This window comes from Pteropus vampyrus, unplaced genomic scaffold (assembly GCF_000151845.1).
Source record: "Pteropus vampyrus isolate Shadow unplaced genomic scaffold, Pvam_2.0 Scaffold116, whole genome shotgun sequence".
In the NCBI taxonomy this organism is placed as follows: Eukaryota; Metazoa; Chordata; class Mammalia; order Chiroptera; family Pteropodidae; genus Pteropus; species Pteropus vampyrus.
This window is the reverse complement of record NW_011888897.1, coordinates 5,081,376-5,101,091: the sequence shown is the minus strand read 5'-3', so window position 1 is coordinate 5,101,091 and position 19,716 is coordinate 5,081,376. Positions and strand designations below refer to the sequence as shown.

Below are 19,716 nucleotides of genomic sequence, written 5' to 3'. Positions count from 1 at the left end.
ACTGGCACTTATCAAGGGTTGTAGTGATAATAAATTTTAATCTCAAAAGATAGAAAAGTAACCCCAAATCTGATCAGCTCTGTCACTTTTCAGATATGAGTTTTCAAGTCTTTGGGGTAAATATCCAGTAGAAGGATTGCTGGATCATATGGTAGATCAATTCTTAGTTTTTTGAGGAATCTCCATACTGTTTTTCATAGTGGCTGTACCAATTTGTAGTCCTACCAGCAGTGTATGAGGGTTCCTTTTTCTCCGCATCCTCCAAGGAGGTTTTTAGACCTTACTTATGGTATGCACCTTGTTTTACTTAACAGTATAGACATTTATGAGCCCATCTTATCTCCCTTAATATGGTATAAACTACTTGATAAAATGAACTATGTCTTTCTCAGTTACATGCTTTGCAAAGTCAAAGTACTGTGTACATAGTGAGCCTTCATATACGTTTAATTTTGATGAATGTACTTGTGCACTCATGTGTCTGTGTGCGGTGAGGCAAGAGTCAGGGGAAATGGAGGGCAAAAAAAACCTACCTCTTCTTTATAAATGCCCATCTTCTCACGAGATAAGGACATTTTTCAGAAGTTGCCACTCACTTATTTTTATATCTCTATGTATGTTGTTATAGTACAATGTTTACATGGCTACCTCTTCCAGTAGACATCTCAGCAGTAGGGATAATATTTTATTTATCTTTATAACCCAGTATCTGTTAGAGAGACTGCCACCTAGTGTGTGTTGAGTAAATGTTTGTTGAATAAATAAATGTATAAAAGACTGAATTGGAAAGTCTCCAAAAGATTCAAAGCGGGTAGGGAATGAAGAGGATACAAAACAACCTCTAAGAAAAGTGAGTTTGACGCTACCTTGACTACATAAGGTATATTTAAATGTCGGATATGTTTTTTCCAAAATGTATATAGAATGTTGTTAAATTTTAGAGTCAGAGGGGTCTTTAGAGATTATCTAGCTCATTCTGTTTTAAAAATGAGTTAACAGACTGGCCCAATGTCACACGGCTGGTCATTAGAATAAAACCAAAGCAACAGTAAGTTATTTTGGCTATGCCAACTCTAACTGCCTTTGAAAAAAGGTGCATCCTATAAATGAAAAGTTTGTGGCAATGAGAATCACTGATGGGGGCTGGCGTGGACTATGGAACAGAAAAGCAGGGAAAAGAAGAGAGGGCAAGATAGAATGTTCAACTTAGGTCTGTCTCCCATGGTGCTCTCACTGACAACTGTGATATGCTATTCTGTCTTACCAGCAAGTGGCAGAGTTAGGGCTCAAACTCAGGTCTCTCCACCTTGCTACCAGGTTCTAGTATCCTTAAAAAGAAAACTACTCATTCATAAATGTCATTATAAAGTTCTAGAAATCAATTAAGTTAAAAACAAGACCAAAATAGAACCTCTGAGGAACAATCAACCTCACTTTTGTCAGTCAATATTCCTGCAACAAAACTGAAAAATCAAAAGTCATATAAAACATATATTTAAGATGAATAAGAAATGGGGTATTTGAAAGTGTTGAGTCGTTTTACCAAAGCCCAGAAACTTACATATTTAACTAGGGGCTGGGGATGGAACAGCTTGTTTTCTGAAAACTACAGCTTAACAATAATGAGAAAATTATGATGAAAGCCATAAAAAGCTAGTTTCTGCTTTTTATGGCTTTCATCATAATTTTCCCATTCTTATACTGAACTTTTAAAATCATCCTCTTGGACTGAGAAAAAAAAGAATCACTTGTGGGAGCAGGAGGTATTTGGTGGTCATAGAAGTCATAGCATTTCAATTTTAGTTTTCAACATTAAAAGCCATTTTAAAATGGTATAAAAAGTTAAGACTCCCCAAGATGGGGATTTTAAGCTCCTTTTGTAATATTTTCCTGCTACACAGATATCATCAATTCAACTGGCTGCTTATTTCTAAAGAACCCATTGGTTTCTAGCCCATCAGGTCTGAAAGCGTCAAGCACATAGTAGGCGCCATACATATTTGTCAGCTAAAGCAACACACACATGAGTATCACACTCCAGGAAACGCTTGTGATTTGAGGGTGAATGTTGCTTTTTGGGGTAAAGTTTGCCTGCTTGTGATAAGGAAGCTCATGAGCTCTAAAACTCCTTCTCTAGCTGAATGGTTATAGTCCATGTTGGAGGTTTAACTCTCATGAACAGACTAGTCCCTTGACCTCATTTTCTATCCCAAGCCCCCTCACTGATATTCATTCTCCATGGCAAAGATAAGCACATTGCTGAACAGCAGCCCAGAAGCCCATGGTACAAGCTGAAGGATAAAAGTAAGAACGCCCTATGGGGAGAGGGGAAGAGAAAATAAAATTAAGAAGTTCAATTCAACAATGATACTAAGGCACGGGGAAAATAAGAATGAGTCCTAGAATCTAAGGTATCTACAACTCGGGGAGGGAGGCAAATTCACACTTATGTTTAATGCAATATCACATGTTTTATGATAGAAACAAATCTAGGATAAATAAGTATTGAGAGCAGAGGACTTCAGCCAGGTTTAGGGGACATTTCTGGAGTGGGGTGAAAGCCACATAAAAATGTATGCAAGCATTAAAATGAAAGGCAATGTCTTTGAAGTGTGATAATTTAACATTTTTAGATTATGTGAAAATGTTTATTTGGCTAAAGATGAGCATAAAAATAGTGTCTGCTATGGTTAATTATCTATAGCCAAATATAGTATGAAATCAAATAATAATAGCACAGGTCCATTTCATGAAAGGGGTGGATCATGGATGAAGGAAGATTAAGTGTCCCAATCTCAAGTAGATTTTCTTGAATCTTTACCTCATTCTCTAGAGGAATCCATTCTACTGAGTCTGAGGCTGTTTAAAGCTATCTTGTGTTGTTACAGATTCAAAGCATTTCAAACCATTCATTCATTCATTCATTCATTCATTCATAATATACTTATTGGAGACTTCCTGTATCGGAAAATTTAGCTAAAATAACAACTGTAGGTTTCATCAGTTAAAGAAGGTAGATTGATGACGTGATTAAACTGACAAGTCTGAAGTGGAGAAACTGTAAAATACAGAATCCCTATTAACTATTGATGGAGGCTGGGGGCCGCTGTGGGTGTCGGGTTGCCACAGTAACTGAGGCAGCCTCTGAGCTGCCTGGGTGTAGAGTACCCCAGATTTGGGCCAGCTCTTACAGTCTAACACATAAGAGTTGGTTCTATTTTTCTCTACTTTTTTTTTTTTTTTTCCTTCTTCGATCTTTTAAGAAGTAAAAGTAGCAGGCTAGTGCCTGGCAGGGAGAGAGGGAGCTTTGACAGAATAAAGATAGTCCCCTAGAAGGGCGTTTGCTGGGTGTGATGAGAAGCATCTGATTGAAGGTTCGTAGCCCAGAGAGAATGGGCAGCAGCACAGGGGCTTTACAGCACTGAAGCTACAAACCCAGAGGTGCCAGGCTTCAGAGGCTCAAAGCATCAAAACTGCTTGAGGCCATTTAGAACCAAAGCTGCTAGTGGCTGGAGGACTGTTTGAATCCCGGAGTCCTGGAGTGAATACAATGCCAGGGGCTCCAGACACTGAAAGGAAGGGAACAGAGCCATATCGTAACCATGCTGGAGTTCTTGAGGTTGACCTCGGCTCTTTGAACCCTAGGGCAAGTAAAAACCCAGGTTTCCAGCTCTGAAGTCGAAGGAAAAGTGCACTAGCCAGTGACAACGCTCAGACCCCAGAGGTTTCCTTCAGAAGTACATACTGTACAGTGAATTATTTTCCTAGATCTTTGCATGCAAATTCAACAAGCAATTACTGAACACCTAACTATTCCATGGGACTGTGTTATGTGCTTCACATGCAAACTTATGTTCTGATGGTGTTTCAAATTGGATTGTCTTCCTTCCTAAGTTATAATGGTAATGTATACGTACGATATACCAATAAAACTTTTAATTTGCTTAAGGAGGTACTTTCCATTCTGGAGTTCTCCAGGGACCCATTCACTGGAAAAGAAATAGGCTGCTCTGGGGTTTAGCTTCCCTGAATTGCTGGCAAGTCATCCTGTGATAATATGAGCGCACTATAAGCACTTAGCAATACAAGAAGAAAGGGGACTGGGGTGTTAGACACCTGCTAAAAAGTTCATACGGAAGAAAATAAATGTAAAAGTGGGGGAAAAATTAGAATCATCTAGTTTAACTTATTTATTTTACAGAAGAGTATTTTGAGAATACGAGATGTTAGGCCATTGTCCCAAATTATACACGTAGGCATCCCTTTCTCGGCAAACTTTTGCATTACATATTTGGGGTTATTTTTCCAGAATAGTGCCACAGGAAAATATGTAACCAACAAAAAATATTCCCAAAAAACACATTTTTCATCATAACAAAGAAACAAAACCTCTACTCTGAATCTAGGCCTCACGGCTCACCATTCCACCTACTTGCCTTATCATTAACACTCAGTATCACTCATAAAATGAATCCTTTCCCACTTTGTGTTAGCTTGGCTGCTGGCTCCATCAGCCTGGGCTGCTATAGAGGAAGACCATGGACAGGTAGCTTCAATAACAAACACATTATTTCTCACAGTTCTGGAGGCTGGGAAGTCCAAGATCAAGGTACTGGCAGTTCCAGAGTCTGGTGAAGCTCCACTTCCTGGTTTGTACAGAAGTGCCTTCTCTGTGTACCCTCCCTTGGCCAAGAAAGGGAGGGAGGGAGGGAGAGAGACAAGGAGGGAGGGAGAGAAAGAGAATGTACTTCCCTGCTTCTTCTTATAAGGACACTAATCCCACCATGAGGCTCCACCCTTATGACTACCTACCTCCCAAAGGCGCACCTCCAAATACCATCGCATTAGGGATTAGAGTGTCAACATATGAATTTTGGGGGGACACGTATTCCCTCTATAGCAGATGTACAGACCAGGTCTATGCTGGCGAAGTGTCATATAAATATTGGCCAAAGTGCACTTCCCCACTGTAGTGGGCTAAGTGGGTAGCCCTGAAACAATATGTTCCTGTCCTTATCCCCAGAACCTGTCAATGTTATTTTATTTGGGAAAAGAATCTTTGCAGATGTAATTAAGTTAAAGATCTTGTAATGAGGAGATTGTCATGCATTATCTGGGTAGGCCCTAAATCCAATGACAAGCGTCATTAAAAGAGACACATAGAAGAGAAGGCAGATACAGAGGAGAATGTGATATGAAGACACAGGCAGAGATTGGAGCCATACAATCACAAGTTAAAGAATGCCAACGGCCACTAGAAGCTGGAAAAGGCAAAGAGCAGATTTTCCCCTAAAACCTTAAGAAGGAGCATGGACCCATCAACACCTGATTTCAGACTTCCAGCCTCTAGAACTATGAGGTAATACATTTCTGTTGTTTTAAGCCCCTAGTTTGTGGAAAATTGTTACAGCTGCCCCTGGAAACATACCCTGATCCTTCTACCACAACCATTTCTCCTTTTTCCAAAACATCTATGAATCTGGTCACTTCAAAATTGGAGAGGGACTCAGACACCATGGGTGTGTCAGCAGCAACACTTTTAATATATATATGTATATATAGAGTTAAGATATGTGTGTGTGTGTGTGTGTGTGTGTGTGTGTGTGTGTGTGTGTGTGTAAACTTAAGATTTCTTTTTCTAAAACGAATTAAGCACATTAGGATGAGGATAGATGTCCCAGCTTTGTTACAAAGGGATAACTACACGGAAATTCCCCGACTTGAAATTTAGAGCTTCTTTTCATCTTCCCAATTTCCTCGCTTATTCAGGGTCTTGCAAAATCCAACACAGGAATAGATATGATAAGGCAGAAAATTAATCCAAAGTAGTTCCTTGCAACATAAAACAGTGGCCTTATCCAGGCCTTCATTATTTTCTGCCTCAATGGCAGATGTAGCCTGTCTTGCTGTCATTACTTCTCCAAACTTGAGCCCAAAGATTCTTAAATGTTTTTGTCCATGACACTATAAGAAATACATTGTGGAGCAGTGCACGAATATAGAAAAATAGAGCAATGCACACCAATTTTTCTATTCTCTACCACCATACTTTCTCCTTCGTTAAGTGTGGGCCATAATGCAAACCACTATACTCCAAAAACGCTAAAGCTATACCTTATACTGATGCCAGGGTCACCTTTCTAAAATAAGCATCTCAGCATTTTATTCCCTTAATTAACATCCTCCAATGGCCCTCATCACCTTCATTCATTCCAATAATACTTTTTTTCACTGAGAATCAACAAGAGCTACTCTGTAATAAGTGAGGGTTAAAAGGTAAAAACACATAGTCCATGTCCTAACGGAACATTTTATATATATCCCCAAAGCTTTAACACTGTGTCCCCTGCTTTACACTCTTGAGCAGCTGCACTTTCATACCCAGTGTGGCTCTCTTATACACTATCCACTCACTTATCCTTCAAGATGCACACTGCCTCATTTAATTCTTCCTTCTTTCTCCTTTCATTCTTTTATTTATCCACTCATCATCACTTAATACTTAACCTCCTTCAATGTCTGATACCAGCAACTCTGAGCCCTTGTGGAGCTTACAGTCTGACTGAAAAACCCTTCCTAGATCCTCTTGATCATCCTCTGCCCATAACACAGAGAATATATGCTTGTTGGTCCACTTATCACCTGCCCCGTAATGGACGGTATGTATCTGTAACTTCCCACAAGACTGTAAGCCCCTCAGGTTTTTTTTTTTTTGTTTTTCCTGTCAATTACTGAAAGAGGTGTGTTGAAGTCTCCAACTATAATACTATAATAGCAGATTTGTCTACGTCTCCTTGCAGTTCCATCTTCTTTTTGCTCTGTATTCCACCACAAATGCTGCGCCTGGCCCATGGCAAGGCTATAAACAGAAATGAAGGAGGAAAGGATGGTGAAAAAAAGAGGCAGTTTGATTAGAATCACAGAACTGGCTTCTAGTATATGAAAAAAAATTGCAAAGAAGATTGCAACGGTAGTGGGGAAAGATTTTTAAAAGAAGGCATGGGGAGGGAGAAACATCCGGACCCTTTCAAACCTAGACTAGAGGTAAATCTAGAAAGAATTTCAATTTATATGAAGCAACATACCATTCAAATCCCTACCCTACGATCCCAAGCCTAGACCAGGCACCATGAAGTGTGCTTTTCTCTTTTCTGGAAGCCATGCTCATAAATTCACCATTTTTCATTAAAAAATTCACCATGTTCCATTAAAACAATTGCTGCCCCTACCTGACAGAATCAAGGGCCTGAAACACATTAAAACTCAGCTGAAAATATTTTTTTGGAGTTTTAAAGGACATAATATCTTCAGTTCCCTGCACCATGCTCTGATTCCAAGAAATACCGCATTCGTACTTCAGTAAAGAAAAAGATTCACACTTCGCTTACATCTTACTGGTGTCATAAAGAATGCTTAATTCCCTATAACACAGACTTCTGTTTCACAGAAAAATTTCTCATTTGTTTTGCACTGGAAAACTGTGAATGGATGGATACCCTTAATCACACAGTCGTGGGGAATCACTCGAGAGCAGAAAGATAGCTTTATTGAGACCTAATATGTGGGATCTAATTCAAGGGGTCATTTGATGATAAGGAATAGAGATCTCTACATCCTGCCAACAGGTCTATTAGTGAGCTGAGCCTGGAGAGTTAATGAAACAGTACCTGAGTTAATGGCTTCTAGACAGATGCCCTATAAATTACGTGAATACACCTTCATATAGTATTACTTCTCTTTTGCTTCTGCCTCTGAATTAACAAGTTGCTGTCAGTTTTGTGCCTTTTAACTGTTATTCCCATTGTAGACCAGATCTCTTTTATGTTAAAAAAAAAAAAAAAAAGCATGTCAGCAGACTGCGCAACTGATAGTAAGGTCAACCAGCATGATTTTCTCCATGGTTTTGATTATTAAATTCATTTTACTCTGCAGATGAAAATTTTCAATGCCTTTGAAAAACGCTGGGGAAAAACTCTGGTCAAATTCAAGGTCTGACACAGGGACCTAAGTACGTTCATCTTGGCAAGGTACACACCTCTCCATCATTATCAGCAGGGCGAGAGGACCATCCTTTTTAGAAAAGTTATGTAACTGATTTTGCCTTCCTAAGGAGAGAAAAAAACATCCATTTGTGTAAGTATGTTGATATTCCTTGTCAGGTGAAATAATGCTTCAGTTAACTCCATTTTCAACTTGAAACGTTTTTGTTCTATCATGGTCATACTGACCTCCCTGCGGTCAGACATTTGCTTGAATTGGCTCTCATCAGTTCATATTTTTCTATTCTTCTATCCAGATAACTTATTTCTGAACTTAATTTCAGCTCTAAATTTTAGTCTCTTTCTCTTAAAATATGACTCTCTTCCCATATCTATTTTTTTTTTGGTGTGCACTAGTGAGTAAAACAGATATAAAACATTGTGAGCAGGTGCTATGTGGTAGGGAAAAAGACAAACAATATTAAAGCTCTGTACCTTACTGTTGAAAAACAGTGGAAGAGACATGAAACCTACATGTGTAACAACAATGAGAAAAACTTTGGATCCACAGCACAAAGATAATTGCAAATTAAGAAAGAAAAATACTGCAAATGGTGCCACTTTAAGGGTTTTAATAAAATAATAAATGGAACATTATGTAAGAATTTTCAGCAACTGCTTCCTGGAAGAAGCAAGAATTGCCAAATATACTTTACTTTAGTGAGTGAGTAAGTGTGTGTGTGTGTGTGTGTGTGTGTGTGTGTGTGTGTGTGTGTGTGTATGTGTGTGTGTGTAGGCACTATCTCATCTCTCTTTGGTAGTAGCTTCTTTTATTTGTCAAGAGCACATTAATTTTATCTTGACATTTATTCCCCTCCATTTGCAATCAGAACTCTTAATCCTAAAAGAGAAATAGAAAATGCCTTATTTTCCATCTGCTCTGTCTTTTCTATTTCCTATTATATTCATATCATTTCTTAACTATTTAATCTGATGATCTTATATTCCTGTTGAATATGCATATTTTAGTCTCAATATGTTATTCATTACCACTCAAACACACTTTCGGCCTTTTAAAATTAATTCTTTTTCTTTCCTTCATCCAGGCTCCTCAAGTTTATTTATTACCTTCTATCTTGATTTCTGTAATTCACTCGTGTTGGTCTTCTGACATTCTGTCTCAAAACACCATTGGAACCCTATTTAAAACTTTGAATCTCAAATAATTTATTCTCCCACTCCATCAATTCCACTGATTTCTAGTTCATCTCTGCCTCACATTTAAATATCTGACTCTCATTTCCCCCCAAGCACTCTATAAACCTTTAACTAACATTATCTATTTCTTCCACAAAATTACATGTATTTCCATCTCTTTGTGAGGCCTGTTTTCTAATTGCTTTCGTTTATTTAGCTTATCTCTCCAATTTTCTTCTTTTATAGTCGTTTTTCATAACTCTTCTTATTGTGCCACTTTTAATCACAGAAATGCACCTTGGTTTAAATGGCCTGAAGATAAATATTGAAAATGCATAAGTGAATAGTCTAAACTTGATTACCTAATGGTTTGGGTAAGGATAAAAGGAACATGAAGATAAATAGTCACCAGCCAGATTTAAGTACATAACAGGCTTTTGGCATTTATGCTCCCATATCCAGTACCTCCTATGGCCCCTCATCACTGATCTTCCTCAAGGCTAGAAACAAGAAAGTAATCTGAGATGCACTTTTCTCCCCAGTCCAAATGCTACTTTTCTTTGTCCACTTAGATATCAGAAGTTGAATTTTGAGCAAAGACAAAGGAAGTTTAAGAACTGTGTAATGGTTCCATCAACTCCTTTTCACATTATACAGTTGTCAAATCAGTTCCATGATTATTAGTTTATTTAATCCACTGACTCTCAATAAAAAGTGTTACTATAACAATGAGGTCAAAAGCAAAAAAAAAAAAAAAATTGGTTCCTTAATCAAACCGTGAACATGATTTGTTAACACTGTTTCTTAAAACTCTCGACAACTTTTTTCTACAATGGAGCAGATCTCAATCAGCACTTTGGAGCATGATTCTGTTCTGAACACAAAATCATGGGTAAGGTGAAAGTCTTCAAAATTCATAATCTGGTTTGTATCAAGGCAAGCAAAATGAAGGTATGTGAGACCCATTTTTCTTCATTTAAATGGTGGGCAGATCTCTTTATTTCTTTGGAGAAAAAGATTCTCATAAGCAGAAAACGGATATTCCTATGTCTGATTCTGGGCTGTTTATAAATCAAAGATTAAGTGCCTCACTGCCTCTGAACCAAAGATGTTTCATTCCAGACCCTGAGCCTTCCTCTTTATGTTAGTCTCTATTAACATTTACTCCATATGCTCTTTCAAGGCTCTGAGAACCCCAAGTCAATCCAGTGCTCAGTTACACACATTCTCTACCTGTGGTCTTTACTAGGTAGGATTTTACCAATGGCCATTGCCATATGCATGAAATAGGAGGATCACTGGGAATTTGCATAAATTGTATTTAAATCTGCATACATTTGCCTAAATTATCTAATCCAATGCAGTTGTAGAATTAAAATTGAATTCTTCTTATCTGTTGGGTAGGTGTCTTCCTAAAAGTAGTTATTAACCTAAATGGCTGGAGAGAGGGTATAGACAGATAACATAAATGAATAGACTTGGCTAATAGATAAGTATAAAAAAAAATAAGATAGGTAGAGGCTATCTTGGTGGGCAGAGGGTAGGGCCTCAGCAATAATCACTGAGCCAAAGAAAACACATCTCTGAGCCATAGGCAACTGGAGGTTACAGGCCTACAGTTCTTATTGCTTGAGATGACCCTTGAACAACATGAGTTTGAACTGCCTGGGCCTACTTATGCACAGATTTTTTAAAAATAAATACTGTAAATATATTTTCTCTTCCTTATGATTGTCTTAATAACATTTCCCTTTCTCTAGGTTACTTTATTGTAAGAATGTAGTATAAAATACATATACCGAATATGTGTTAATTGGCTCTTTATCGTACTGGTAAGGCTGTAACAATAGTCAACAATAGGCTATTAGCAGTTAAGTTTTAGGGGAGTCAAAAGTTACATGCAGATTTTTGACTATGTGGGGGTGGGGGTGCCCCTAACGAACTCTCCTCACGTTGTTCCAGGGCCAACCGTATATCGGCAGAAATTACCCCTGAACTCCTCCCACAAACACAAAGCACTTTTACATAAGGATGTTTTTCTTTACAGGGTACCCACTCCTCCTTCTTACTCACTCACATGTTCTCATAATTATAAGTGCCTAATGCACTTTAGATTTCAACTGGTTTGGAGAAACAAGTCATTTTGGGTGGGAGGTTGAGACTGAGTGGCAAGTTGTAAAGAGGAAGTCACTGTGCAGGTCCTTTTCTTTGTAATCTCAGACTGCCCACAATTTATGGAATGGCTTTTCTCTTCAACAGCAGCCATGTCTTCCAGGAAGAGCATTGTAAGATAAAATAGAGGATACCCAGTTCAATTTAAATTTCAGTTAAACAATAAATACTTTTTTAGTATAAGCATGTTCCAAATATTGCATAAGACATATATATAGTAAAATGTTATTTATCTTAAGTTCAAATTGAATTAGGCATTCTGAATTTTTATTAGCTAAATCTGGCAACCCTACCCAGGACCAACACTTCTTCTTGGGTGGTGCTTTCAGTTCCAGGTCTTCCTAGTCCCATGTGACAGTACCTGGTCAACAGAACGATCACTGGCAGAGCACCAGAGGCAGTTATGTGGACTCTAGAACCAACTGGGTTCTAATTCCAGCTCCGCAACCTCATGGAAATTTATTTAACCCCTATACATCTATGTTAGTTTTCTCAAGTGTAAACATCCTGTGTCTATTATTAGGAAGAAATGAGACAATCCATACAAAAGTGTGAAGCTTCATGTTTGTCACACAGTAAGCACTCAATAAATGCTAGGTGTCATTAGTAAGCCATAATAATCTCCACAGGTTGCCTTGTCTGGTACAGACAGGCTACATTCTAGCTAACATTTAAAATTCTTTTACTAATACAATAAATATTTATTTAGCATTTATCATATGCCCTCTAAACTGTAGGAAAATAAATTCAAATTTAGAAAAATATAGTTTTACATTTTAATACAGGACTCCAGAAAATTCTTAAAGAAGCTTACTTATGCTCACGGGATAGACTGTCAATTTTTCATTTGTTCCTCAGTCTTATTTATCTCTTTTGTCTCCCTATTACTCTTCTTCAGCTTATCAGAAGGCAAGTGTATGAGCAGCAAATAGTCACTCTTTTTATCCACTAGACAGAGCAAGACACTTTCTTTATCGCAAATGATTTACTTGCTCTCCAGACACTTCCCCTCCCCAACAGACACAGACACAGACACAGACACACACAGACACACACATGCACACACATACACCTGTCCCACCTCTACCCCCCACTCTGGAACTCTATGTCTTGGGGCATTACTGTTCTTCTCTTAACTTAATAAGATGGAAATTCAGACAGAGCAGTTAAGAACTTGCTCAAGGGAGCACATAGGGAGCCAGTCGGGGAGCTGAAATGAGCCTGCCCCAGTTCTTGGCTCCCGGCCCAATGCTCTGTCCAACAGACCATAGTGGACTCCTGGGTCTGCTGAATAGGGGCCCCACGGTTGCTAGGGCACAGGATGAAGCCAAGGTTAGAAAACTCTTATGATGCTCCCCATGGCGATTAATCTGTTTGAAGGTCTGGGCTCTGAACCTTGGATTCCAGGTCCGCATTCCTTCATAAAACCTCGTGTTTTGAAAGCCATAGTCAATGACCCTGTGAATTTAACTAGACGCATTCTTACAAAGCAGCGTCATAAAGGAAAGCTCCTAAGTGATTGGAATCTGCCAACATGCTGTCTTATGCTCCTGGCTCCCAGTATGGGGGCCTGAGAGAGGAGAATCCCACGCCAAGTCAATTTTCACTGCTTGGGCTACCAGTGTGGAATGCTGGGCTTCCTTAGAGGCATGGCTGTCACTTTGGATGCTCTTCTTAATGAAGGCTTAGGCACTAATCTAAAAGGTCAGTGCTTGCTTACACCACAGTACTGGTAGCCACACTTAAATTGCATATCCACTGCTGATAGGGTAGGGGCTGTTTCAGGCATGGTGGAACTCACATCTCTTTAACCTGATAAAAATGAAATCTATATGCTCTTTGCTTTTAAAAGCTTCAAAGTCTTTATATACTTCAGTGAATCAGCTAAAGGAAAGGTAAGGTCAATTGTCAGAACCTCCTAGAAAGAAAACTGTGACCTTTGCCTCTCTCTCTCTCTCTCTCCCCACCCTCCGCCCCCGCTCTTGTTCATTAATTGCTTTCATGAAAACTAAAGAAAAACAAGACAAATGATCAAACGATTCTTATTTAGAAAGAAAAATGCTCTCATTTAAGAATCTTAAGAAAGGTATTGCTCAAGAAAGTTTGTTATATTTATTCAAATTAGAGAAATTCCATTGTTATTTAGACTTATTTACTGATCTGCCTCATACGAGCTATGCTTCCTCCCCTACTCTCAGTCTATGTGGTTGAGATGTGGCTGATTCTACCGGCAATGGGGCATAGAACCTAGGCTTAGGCACTCAGCATTTTCCTGCCCTTTGCCAGAATAATCAGTTCTGTATTGAGCCTGACACTCAGTTCAGGACAATTAGAGTCAACCCTGGGACTTTGCTAGAACTATGAGATGTATCACCCCAAAGGGAAAGTCTGCCTGAGTGAGAATGAAGAAAAGCAGAGAGAAGCAGGGCCGACCAATGGAGAAAGAGTGATTTCTACTAATTCCGCATGCACACCCAGAGCCAAGTGTGCAGTAAATCAGCAACACTCTGATTTTCAGCTGTAAGAGCTAAGGCATCCTTCCTTTTGCTTAAGTCAATTTGGACTGAGTTTTCATCATTTGGAATTGAAAGATTATTGATAATAGTAAAAGAAAAAAAAAAAAGGCTTTGTTGAGAAGCCTACGGTCAAACTCTATAGTGAGAATTGTATGTCCCAGGTACTATACATATTCATATGTATAAGCAACTTCGAAGCTATCCATGGATTCTATTAGTCTTTTTTTGCTCCTCACCAGAGTATAGGAACAACTCCCGTCCCTTTAACCAAAACAAGTAAGCAAATAATTCTTGCATATTCTGTGCCTTCTTCACTGTCTGCTGCATTATCATTGTCATCATAGATAGCTCTAATAGGTGGCTAAAATGTTTTTTTGTTTGTTCGTTTTGGGGGATGAAGTCGGTTTTGTTTTCTGCTTTTTTTTTTTTTTCTTATTATTGATCTAGATCAGAAAACTATGGCCTGCAGGACAAATCTAGTTTACTGCCTGTATTTGAAATAAAGTTTCATTAAAACACATTTATTCATTTATATATTGTCTATGGCTGCTTTAGCACTATCAGGGCAGAGTTGAGCTGTGACAGAGACCAGATAACCCATAAAGTCTAAAATATTTACTATCTAGCCCCTTACAGAAAAAGGTTCTTAACCTCTGGTATAGATTATTAACCTGGGAATGACTGCAGCCTTTAGTACATTTTGCAATATCATTGATATCTTTATTCCCTATACGGTTAGTGTTCTTTTGCAGGCTATGGTGACGAGAGGAGGAAGTTGAAACATCTTTGATAAGAAAAGTCGCTGCTTACCTAGAGTGGAAATAGAAGCTAAAAAAGGATTTTCCTTTTCCTCCTCCCACCACAATATGAAGAAATATAGGGGCCATCTGTGTCAGATTTCTGGCAATTTGCCACCATTCTCTCCTTCTAGCTTATAGGCTACAAGTCTGGAAACTACACTTCCCAAAATCCTTTGCTATAAAGTTTCCGAGCTAGATTGTACGAGTTAAAAGAACTCCCATGATAGGTAGAAAGCAAACAAAACAGAGAGATATTAGCACTATTCTAGCAATGGTGGGAAAATGCATGGGCTTCAGCAGGTTGGCAAAAAGTTTTTCAGTGGTCTCTGAAAATCAGCTAATTTAGTGTTTCAGGCTGTGGTGACCATTCTGTGGGTTCTGCGACTATAGCAGAAACCTGAGAGCCAGCAGAGCCTTTTCCTGACCTTTCAACTTTCAGTTCTTCCGATGGTTTTGCATGCATCCAATCCCCTATTTTAAGACCCTTCTGGCTCGAAATACCTAGACCGGTTTCTGTTTTCCTGTCTGAGCCTTAACTGATACACCATGATATTCCCTGTATGACACCATGAAATATTCCCTTCCGCCTCAGAAGCAATAAATGGCAGTGCTGTGGTTTCTTAATAGTTCAGCATGGTTAGTAAATGAGCCAGTGTTATAAGTCAATGGGTGATTGATTCCAGTGATCTGCCAATCAATCATTGCTGGTGAAGCATTGTATGCAACAAACAAATGCCAACTGTCGTCACTGTTGTTATGATTTTTCAGGCAGAAGGTGTGGCATCTGCAAGGACTAGATGTGTGCAAGAAACAGAGAGTGGTTTAGAGACACTGAAGTACGAGCCTTGAGAGGACTGGAGAGGATGATGATAACTGAGAACGTTTTATGCTAAACCAAGGTATTTAAAGTTAATACGACTGCTTGTATTCCTCAGCCTCCTGGAAGAGCATAAGAAAAGTAAATTGATGTACAAACCAACTGGCATTTGTCCAACTGTATTTTCAGGAAAGCTCAAAGTGACATCCAACTAGAGATCATGGGAATAGTAAGCTGTTTGCAGAGACTCGGCATACAGCAGTGACAAAAGCCCTGAACTGATTTCAGGAAATGTGCATTCTAGTGCAGCTGCAGCCACAGCTGGCTGAATGACCTTGGCTGAGTCATCCCTCACAAGGCCTTGGTCCTTTTCTCTACAAAATGAACCGGACAACCTCGAAGGCTTTTGTCGAGGCTGTGATTCTATTATCTACGGTTTAGAGGGAATTGAGTCAGTGGAGAACCTCAGGAGTTGTGAGAAGATTAAGGCAATAGAAGCAGAAATCTCCAAAGCATAGAGTTCTTTCTACTCTTGATAAGTTATCACAGAATCAATCTCACTCAGTGGACACTAGCAAAAAAGAGTAGGGGACCATCACGATTTCTCTCCTTCCCTTTTGTTTCTCTTTTTCCATTTACTACTTTGTTTCCTTTCTATCTGTCTCCCTCCTTCCCTTCCTTCTTTTTTCTTTTTTCTTATACACATATACACAAGAAGGTCTGACTTCAGGGGCAGGGAGAGAGAAAGCCATGGGTTGGAAGGAATTACTGAAAAGAAAACAGACCTGATTTACTAGCTTTTGGATTTCTTTCTGCCAGCTGTGCACGGACACCGCTGTCACTGTCAAGTCTGCTTTCCTGTAGAGAAGAGGAAGAGGAGGGACAAGAAGAAAGACAGGAAGAATGCAAACATGCTTTATTCAGAAAAATGTGAAATTAATCTGGAGCAGAGTCTATTGGAGAAGGAATACACTCTACATCACACTCTACAGAGGAACTACATACTCAGCTGTTTTCGAATTGTGACTTTTATAAAAATCCAGCCATATAAGATGTTTTCTTATTCTCTATTCATTCAAATTTGATTTATTTAAAGCATCATTCTTTTATTGGAGGGAGCGTCAAGCTAAAAAACGTTATATGTTTGAGATTTTAAGCTGCTGTGAAATTATCAGAAAAGATTTAATGCTCAATTCCAAGTGTCCTCCTCTACAATGGCAAATGATACCTTGATATTTTAGGTCGGCCAAGTCCTTTTAATTAAAGGGGAAAAAAGTCTTGTTATTTATTCATTCTCAATTCAGCATTTCTTTGTACAACTATTATTTATAAACATTATTTGTGACCATGTGTTCTGCTCCATTTGGGAAAGCTGCATGGCTGTCATCTGTTTATCATCCCTCCAGAGTGCATTGTTTTGATGAAATAGGACATTCTGCGTTTATGATGTCAAAGGGGCTTCAGCGAGGACTTAAAATTAGACTTGCCAGCTGTGTGCTCCAGGCAGTGGGAACTTATGGACTCGTCTCACTGTCCCTCAACTCCAAAAGTCCTTACCTAAAGCCAGACAAGGACTTTCATCGTCTGAGTCTCTTGTTTAAATGTTTGGAAAGCAGCCCTTGTGGTCGTTCAGATCAGTCAACGATTCTAAATGGAATCCATAGGTAAGCCACATAAAGAAGAAACACTTGGGATGGAGAACATGCTGAGAAGTCATTTCTGGAGTGAATACCAGGATGTAGATTAGTGAGATGCTGTACAACACCATCACCCTACATAACCACTGTGTGCCAGACACCAAGACGGCCAGGTGTTTCATAAGTGTTAACTCATTTGATCTACATCTCACAACCAGATATATATCCCATTCTGCAGATGAGGAAAACTGGCTTCATATAAATAAATGACAGCCCATGGGCATGTAGCTACTGAGAAGCTGAGTCAGAATTAGAATCCAAGTGTAAAATTGAAGGTTGCCTGTTCCGAGGTTTTGTGCAAATTAGAAAAAAAGTGCCCAAGGGCACATGGCTTCATAAATAGATTGTGCCTACACACTAATTAGTACAAAGTGCCCTTCCTGCTAGCAGATGCTGGCAGAGTCTGGGGTACATGGCTTGGTGAGTAGTACCTTGACTACAGTTCAGTGCCCACTCACTTCCTCAGCACAGTGCCTTTGTGAAGAATGCGGCCTGAACAATTTGGCAGCCTTCATGGCAGGCCAGATATGTCCAACACCAGTGTGATGCTTAATTTTATGTGTCAACTTGGCTGGGCCATGGTGTCCACATATTTGGTGAAACGTCATTCTGGATGTTTTTTGCGAAGGTGTTTTTGGATGAGATTAACATCTGAATCGGTGGACTTTGAGCAAGGCAGATAACCCGCCATAAAGTAGGTAGGCCTCATCTAATCAGTTGAATATATATACACAAACACACATTTATTAATGTTGTTTCTCTGAAGAACTTTGACTAAAATAACCAGATCCTAGGTGCTTCTCATAACTCCAAAGAAGTTTTTAATAGCTATGTGAGAAGATGACTAGAATGCAAATAAGAAAATTCTTAGCTGGTTGAAACACTTTACTGAAGGAGTACCAATTAATAAAACTATGTAAATGTAGGAGGAAGTCTTTAAGACATGCTTCAGGGCTCCGCACTTGGTTCTGTCCTATTCAACACTCCTGTCAGTGGCTTATGATGTAGGATCATGCAAATCCAATTTGAGGATAAAATGAAGCCGGGAGGGATAACTAACATGACAGATGATAGGATCAAGCTTTTGACAGGTTGGGTTACTGTGCTGAAACTAACAAGAAGTATAATGGTAAAACCCTACATTTTAGGTAAAAAAAAAAATCAATAGTTATAGCACAGCTATAGATTTAAATTTAGAAGGGAGAATTTTAAATGGTACAGTTGGATTCTGTGCTTTTTGAGTTCAAAATGAGTCAACAATGTGACATAGCTCCTTTAAAATGTTACTAATACTGAAATCATAAGATAAAAATATTAAAGCATTCTATGTATCAGTCCTGCAATCCACAGAGGTCTGAAAACATCAGAAATATCACAACCAAGTCTAAGAGTTTCCACACTTCAGAAGGGACATGGCCAAATAAAACACTAAAGAGGACAACTGGACATGTTTAGAAATTATTTTAACTAAAGAGGGGTGTGAAGAACTGAGGATTGATGTAACAGAAGAGAATATATCTGAAGGAAGATGTAAGAGGGATCTTCAAGTAGTAGAAGGAAGAAGAAACAGTCTTCTTATTGTGCACACCCAAAGGGCAGAACTAAGACGCAAATATAGAAATTTCAGGTCAATAAAATAAAAAGCTTTCTCAAAATAGACAGAGCTGATGAGAAATCTAGGGTATTCTGGGAAAAGGGAATCCCCTGACTTAAAGTATTCAAGTCAGGCTCTATAGTAACTTGAACGAGTGCCTTTCATAAAGGACAGAAGGTGTTGGTAAAATTTCCCTACTTCCTCCACCTCATAAAGCTAACAAAAGCGATGGGAAATTAATTCGGCATGACCTGTTCTTGGTAGGCCATAGCTGACTCTTAGGACTCACTTATTCTTTTCTAAGTGATTACAATTTGGTTAATAATTTTCCTTAGACTATCTAGAGAATGGTGTCAATTATACCAATTATTCATTTGGAATAAAATAATCATATCTTTAAGTATTCTTTCCCAATAAGTATAACCACAAATGACTACCACTGCTAGCGTTACTATGATTTCTACTACTGCACCAATCACTGTGATGTTTTAAATACATAATCTCATTTAAACCTTGCAACAATTATATAAAACTCAGAGACGCTGGGACTCTACCCCAAGACCCTAGACTCAAAACAGCAAAGCTAAGATGTATGCCCAAATTTATCTGATTTCAAAGTCTCTACTCTGAACTGCTGCATGCTCTGTGGGCCTGTCTCCACAAATGCCACATCTGTGCTTATTTGCTTATTTCTCACTGTGCTTTCTTTACATTGCCACCTCCAGTGCATTGCTACTTCTTCTCCATGCGCCCTACAGGATCCAGCTCACTCTCACCTCTAAAATAGTCTGCACACACTGATTAGCTCAGCCCACAATGACCTTTTCTTTCTGTATTAAATATTTAGTTACCAGTAAAAGACAATCAAATTGAACTAGTTTATGCAAGATGGAGAATTTCTTAGTTCACAAGAGCAAATAGCAAAAAAAAAAAAAAAAAAAAAA

At 38.8% G+C, this 19,716-nt stretch overlaps 2 long non-coding RNA genes across 4 annotated transcripts in view; one reads left to right on the top strand and one right to left on the bottom strand.

Annotated features, from left to right (window-relative positions):
- Positions 1-6,637: 6,637 nt before the first annotated feature.
- The window catches only part of LOC111743555, a 339,938-nt gene continuing 326,859 nt past the window's right edge, over positions 6,638-19,716 (bottom strand). For 2 of the 3 annotated variants that reach the window (XR_002781768.1, XR_002781766.1), the window contains 2 exons: positions 16,267-16,339; positions 10,937-11,444 (listed from right to left, as the gene is read on the bottom strand). This is a non-coding gene — a long non-coding RNA (uncharacterized LOC111743555). Of the gene's footprint in view, positions 6,860-10,936; positions 11,445-16,266; positions 16,340-19,716 lie in introns of those variants that run through there. The other variant, XR_002781767.1, reaches the window with a different exon arrangement.
- Positions 12,925-16,618, top strand: LOC111743556. The gene is made up of 3 exons (XR_002781769.1): positions 12,925-13,052; positions 15,433-15,563; positions 16,301-16,618. It is a non-coding gene; the product is annotated as an uncharacterized LOC111743556 (long non-coding RNA).